This window comes from Sabethes cyaneus, chromosome 3 (assembly GCF_943734655.1).
Source record: "Sabethes cyaneus chromosome 3, idSabCyanKW18_F2, whole genome shotgun sequence".
Taxonomy (NCBI): domain Eukaryota; kingdom Metazoa; phylum Arthropoda; class Insecta; order Diptera; family Culicidae; genus Sabethes; species Sabethes cyaneus.
The window spans coordinates 202,909,459-202,916,213 of NC_071355.1; positions in this window are offsets into that span (position 1 = coordinate 202,909,459).

Genomic DNA, 6,755 nt, shown 5'->3' on the forward strand with positions numbered 1-6,755 from the left:
CTGCCAGTCTTATCCCGACACATTTCGGCTCGCGGCACAAAGCCTTTGCGGGATCCGTTCAGTTTCTGGTAGAACTTCCGCGTTTCCTGAGAACGATGCAGCCGCTCCAACTCCGCATATTCCTGCTCTTCCAGGTTGCGCTTTTTCTCCCGAAAGATTTGGTTTCGCTGCATCTTCTTCTGTTTGTGTCTTTCCACGTTCTGACGTGTGGCACTGCGCATCTTGGCCGCCCGCGCAGCGTTCTCCTCATCCATCACCCTCCTACATTCATCGTCAAACCAATCGTTCCGCTGATTCCGGGCCACATGCCCGATGGAGCTCTCCGCTACACTGCTGATGGCTGTTTTGATAGTGTTCCAACAGTCCTCGAGAGGGGCTTCGTCCAGCTCGTCCTCTTCCGGCAGTGCAGCTTCGAGTGAATGCGCGTAGTTTGCGGCGACGTCTGGCTGCTTCAGCCGCGCGAGATCTAACCGAGGCTGGCGTCGGTACCGAATGTTGTTCACAACGGAGAGTCTTGGGCGCATCTTAACCATCACTAGGTAGTGGTCCGAGTCAACGTTAGCGCTTCGATAGGATCTGACGTCGATAATGTCTGAGAAGTGCCGACTGTCGATCAAAACGTGGTCGATCTGTGATTCTGTCTGATTTGGTGACCTCCAGGTGTACTTATGGTGGATTCTGTGCTGGAAAAAGGTACTACGTACGGCCATATTCTTGGAGGCGGCAAAGTCGATAAGTCTTAGGCCCATTTCATTGGTTCGCTGGTGTGCACTGAACCTTTCAATCACCGGTTTGTATTCCTCCTCCTGGCCGACCTGAGCATTGAAATCCCCGATGACGATCTTGATATCATGTTTTGGGCAGCGGTCGTATTCACTCTCCAACTGCGCGTAGAATTCATCCTTGTCGTCATCGGTACTTCTGAGGTGAGGGCTGTGCACGTTGATGATGCTTATGTTGAAGAATCGGCCCTTGATTCTCAACCTGCACATTCGAGGATTGATTGGCCACCACCCAATCACCCGTTTCCGCATCTCGCCCATCACTATGAAAGCTGTATCCAGCTCGTGTGTGTTGCCGCAGCTCTGGTAGATGGTATGTCCATCTCTGAACGTACGTACCGTTGAGCTCTTCCAGCACACCTCCTGCAGCGCTACGACGTCGAACTTGCGGCTCTTCAATACGTCGGAGAGCACTCGAGTGCTCCCTTGGAAGTTGAGAGACCGGCAGTTCCACGTCCCGAGTTTCCAATCCATAGTCCTTTTTCGTCGCGTGGGTCTATTCCGATTGTTCCAGTAAGAATATATTTGTTCTTCGTTCCATGCTTTAGTATTTTTCGTGGTGACGGCTTGCAAAGCCTGCTACACCAACCCCCTGTTTCGCCGGAGGGCCAACGAAGCTCGAAAGAGCCCTCCTTTCCTGTCAGCATACGACCTTGGCTTCCACCGGGGTTGGTTACCCGATCTCCACCAAAGTTGCTCGTATCCCGGCTGGTACCACGAGGCGGTAGGAATAGGAGTTGTTGAATAAGAGGCTATGAACCACTGTAGGGTCTATTTTATGCCTACACGTGCACAAGGCACCGACGGTACGCATTATTCAGCCGTTTACCAGCCAATCAGGATAGGTACTGGCTTTCAATTAGATGCGAGACAATGCACGCGGGTTAACAGCTAGTGTTCGGCAATAATGCTTACAGAAAGCTTAGGTATATGATTGCAACAAAGATAAACTTGAGGAATGATGAAACAACGAAGCATACGATTATAACGTATAGAAACGGAAGTTTTTTGCTATTAACCAAATGTAACACGGACATAATTTATACATATATTGTAAATAATGGATATAATAGATAACTTATAATTAGTAGGTTGGTGGACGGCTGGATAATGCGTAACATAGAACCCATAGGTGTCCCTTAGCCTCTTATCCAGCAATTTCTATCTGCACCTCATCGTGATACCAGCAGGAATAAGAACCACCTTAGTGGAGATTGGGTAACCAAACTCGGTGGACAACGTCCACCACAAAGAGGAAAGGCTCGTAACTCATTTGGACGCTGAGTGTACCAACGAGAAATAGCATTGTCAGCTTTGGGGCGTCTGTTTCCATGTTAGGGGTGGTTCTTGATGATTTAAAGATTTCTCAACCAAGTGCGCGGCAGCACTCCAGCTTAGGAGCGGCTCATAATAGCGTCTGATTCGGAGCAAGCGGCTGAATTAAGAAATGCATTGTCTCAGTACTACACCTAAGATGGCAGCCCCATCACGAGACTCGGTAGCGTGGCCCTAGTAAGGCAACCTGCCCAAATCTAAAAATACTCTGAAAAATTAAGAATATTCAACTCGGAATTACGGAACGGTATCTGGAACTAGCCTCCCAGTTGGCTCCGAGGTATGATGCTGGCCTAATATGGCAGTCGTCGTAAGTTCGAATCTCGGCCGGGAAAGGCTGTTAGAGGCAATAGGATTGTAGCAACTGGCCCTGCAATTGTCCTTTACTCTAATAGCTATTCGCAGTCAGCTGTCTGTTGTATATAAAATAGAAGGTCAAATTTCGATAACGTAATATAGCACCTAGGGTTTACTTTGCTTTCATCTGGAACTACAGATCGCTGCATTTCGTGGTGGCGACTGCGTGCTGCTGGAACATCTAGAGTCCTTAAGGTTCGGCATCGTGGTACTGCAGGAAATCTGTCGCAAAGGCGAGAAGATGTGGAGTAGCAGTAAGGTTCAATTTTATCAGAACGGTGGAGCGACCAACGAGCTGGGAATTGGCTTTGTAGTGATGGGCAGCATGCAGGCTTGCGTGATGGACTTGAAGGTAATCAACCAGAGGATGTGTATGTTGAGGATAAAAGACCGTTTCTCCAATTAGCCATCGTAAACGTGCGTTGTCGATACGAAGTCAGGCTCGACGATGAGAAGAAAGCGTTCTATGCAGACAAACGGTTCGCCACAGGACGGACGTCAAGATCGTCATTGGGAATATGAACACAAAACCATCTGGAGATCACCTGACCAATGAACATTACTGTACCAAAGCGACCATATTCTTACTAATGACCGATTTTTCGAACATGTCAACATACGTTTCCTACGAAGTGCGAATATAGACTCGCGACAAAGCCGCTCTTCTCGGTTAAAAATTCGGTCCGTGTGGAGGACTACGCGCGCGTACTGGATACCTCTGCGGAGCTCGGTGTTTCGACCCTCGAAAACAGATGGAGCAGTGTACTCTCGATCGTTAAGGAGGCTTTGATGGGAAATGCCAACAAGCGATGATAGAGGAAAGAAGAGCTTGGAAAAACTATCTAAAAATGGTAATTGCGAGTAGGGACAATTTGACCAAGTATCGCCGATCGCGGAATAAGTTGACCATGGCGGAAAAGAGTTGACGCGGAAAAAGTGCCAGAACGAGGACAGAGATCGTGAAGAGCTAGGACAACTATTCCGGGTTAATGAGATGTGAAAATTCTATGAGAAGGGTGACAAATCCGGTAAAGAATACAAACCTGGTCACAAACAAGCGTGAAGAAAGCAAAGCAAAGTCATGGGCTCAACGACGCATTCAAGCTGGACGTCGAACCTACTTTTCCCTCCGCAAGACGCTTCGATCAAGGAAGCGCTCTACGGACTTTGTAACGGAGATATGGAGATTGTAAGTTTGCTTTCGGAAGATATATGGTACGGGAGGGTATTCCCAGCACGCTACTAATTTCGGCATACATTACCTGTTTTGGCTACACTTTCCCAAATAAAAACTTTGCCGCTATATAACAATACTGAAAGGAATGTAGCACTCATAGGCTTTAATGTGTTATTACTATTTTCATAAAAATGTAAGTAATTTGCTAAATTTTATTCAATAAACATCAAAACCACTGTTTTTCCACTAGCACGTAACCAGGTTGAAAAAACCAGCAGCAATCGCTTACGCGTATCCGCTCTTGGTGATAGTTTGGAAAACACACAATTATGATCACGTTTACTTATTCTAGAAACTGAACAGCTGTGAATATGCTATAACAGAACAATTCTACTTCTTTTTATCACGGAAGAACACAAAAATTCCCCTCTGATATGAAAATATAAATCAATTTTCATTCACCAGCCATTAGCAGCATTTTGTTTTTAATTCCAGCATATGGTGCGATATTTACACTACTACCAATATGTGAGGCCTGAAACGCCTGAAACGCTTCTATCGTGTTGGCATAGCTTGTATTTGAGTGACTTCTGGCGCTAATGTATATGAACGATTCAATGATACACTAGCGCCAGCAGCAAGCTGTTGTCACTGCAAAACTAATTATCTTCAATAATACATTCCGGGGTCATGTAGGCAATACCGAAACGTTACCCATCGGTCTCTTTTGATCTGTTTTTGCAAAGCATCTAATCTCTGTGCAGGCTACTTCGACCGGTCGGATTTAAAAAACACAGACACCACTATAGAAAATGGGCTCAATTTAGTCGCAGCGACTTCATCATTTCTCGCTACTATAGCTCAAATTCAGTAGCGTTTCATTAAAACCAAAATACACGCCGATATTAAGTAAATAATATTCTATTAACTGCTATAAAAATCTTGACTCGAATAAATATAGTTTCAACGTAATTCCTGAATATTGTTCAGGCTACCGCTTAATGGGCTGGAAATATCCTCCCGTACCCTACGTGCACTTGCCATATTTCAACGAAAGGCATAGCGGACTGTTATTGACGAAATAGAAACGGAATGCAGAGAGTGGCGGAAATTGGGAGACTACGGTGCGGTGGGTCGGGTCGGCCGCGCCCCAAGAATGCAGGATAACTGTGCAGTGAAATCCCTTCTCTTCAAGAATTCTACCGGCATCAAGAATAGAGGGACCCAACGTGTTAGATGCTTCGACCTGGTTGAAGCCGATTCGCGTGTGTCGAGACGCGTAACGAATTGTTGAGAAGTAGCCCAGGACCATGGTACAGTCGAGAGGAATTCTTGATACGGCAAGAGCCACCGCGGCTCTATTCTATTAGAAGAAAAAGAAAAAGGAGAAGAAGAAGAAGAAGAAGAAGAAGAAGAAGAAGAAGAAGAAGGAGGAGGAGGAGAAGAGATATAAATTTCATATTCCTATCTTTTCGTTGGTGACTGAGTTATTCAGTAGTTTTCGCAAACATTATTTTGATACTATGATTTTGATTTTTTTGAACAAATAGTTGCGATTAATTGTTGAAGTAACTTTGAATGATTAGTCCCGACTAGATTGAGTGTCCATTAGTTACTTTAGTTAGTTTAGAATGAACAGCAATGTCCGTATAAGTTAAAAGGTCTTTTTGAAAATAGAATGCGTTGCTTCTCCTACGTAAATTTTTCCATTAGGTGTGTGCCATTTCATCATACAAATACAGCCCCCCTATTCAAAGTCAATTCGTACAAAACCGTTTAGTGGTTTCAGTGGAGAAATTCGACAGGTGCAATATCCCATCTCAACAACCGAGCAACGTAAACGTTCTGCTCACCTTGAGCAAACACACACAGACGATTGGACTGCCCGCAAACCGGTTTTGGTTCTCTAAGTATTCTATCGGCTTTCCCTAATCCTTGATTGGAAGTCGTAGAAAAACTGAATTTGCGAATATTTTCCAACTATTCGGTTTACAATTTATACTCACCCGGTTGCCGGTTCCTTTCAGAGCGAAATTGGTCCGTCGGATTACCGAAAAACCGAAACACTACTGGACACGTGCAGGTAGGTACATGGAACGGTGCGGACGACGACGCATCGACGGCGGTCGGTGGTTTGAATTGGCATCCTTGTTGGTTTCTCGTGCGGGCCGGCGGGCCTGGCACTGCCGCGCTGACCGAACTACGTCGTCGTCGTACAGGCGATCTTTTCGTCAGAAGCAATGTAAATTGGAAAGAATAAAATGTGATAACTTGGTCGGTTTTATATTGTATCATAATGTTGGGATTTCAGTTTATTTGTGTTTATGTTTATGAAAATGGCTTTGAATATATCTCTCATAACCTCCGATCAGTTGGGTGTACTCTGTTGCTTGGAATGTTTGCCTAGAGATTGGTTCGGTTGGGCCGAAATGATTGCCATTTGCATTAGAAGAAAGATAGGAAGATGGAAATTTCAATGATCTGTGATATTAAATAATAGAGGGTTGCCATTATTTACTTTGCACCGAAAATAAAGTTGAAAAATACTGCAAATAAAAAGTTGTTTTTATTTCACAATTTATCAGAAACTCAAACCACAACTGATTTTGTATGCAATAAAAGTTGAGAAACTTATGGATTGATTATCTATACACCGTTTTCAACGGACAATTCAGAAACAGATGGAGTTTGCATCTAAAAAACTCCGACTATAGTAACCGTTAGGGCCTAAAAAGTTGTTAACCTATCGTATGCGTATAGTATAGCTTGACCCCCAATAAAGACATATGTTTTGATTCACAAAACTAAACCGAGTAAATTAATCCAACCGCATGGTTTCCACCGAATGAAACCAAATTGAAAAATAACAGCAAAGATCGGACCCAATCCTTCAGCGGCCACACAATACAAAGACACCGTAATAAGCCATCCCCTCTAACATCCGATTCGATTTCAATAAAGATATCCCCATCACCGAAAAGTTCTTTTCCGGTTGGGAAAAGAGCACGCGGCAGGCGGGGTTTGGGGCGGTAAAATATCATAGCCGCTTTTCCAATTTCTCTCCAGGGAGAGCTTTCAGTAATGACTGTTTGAAAAATTTATTC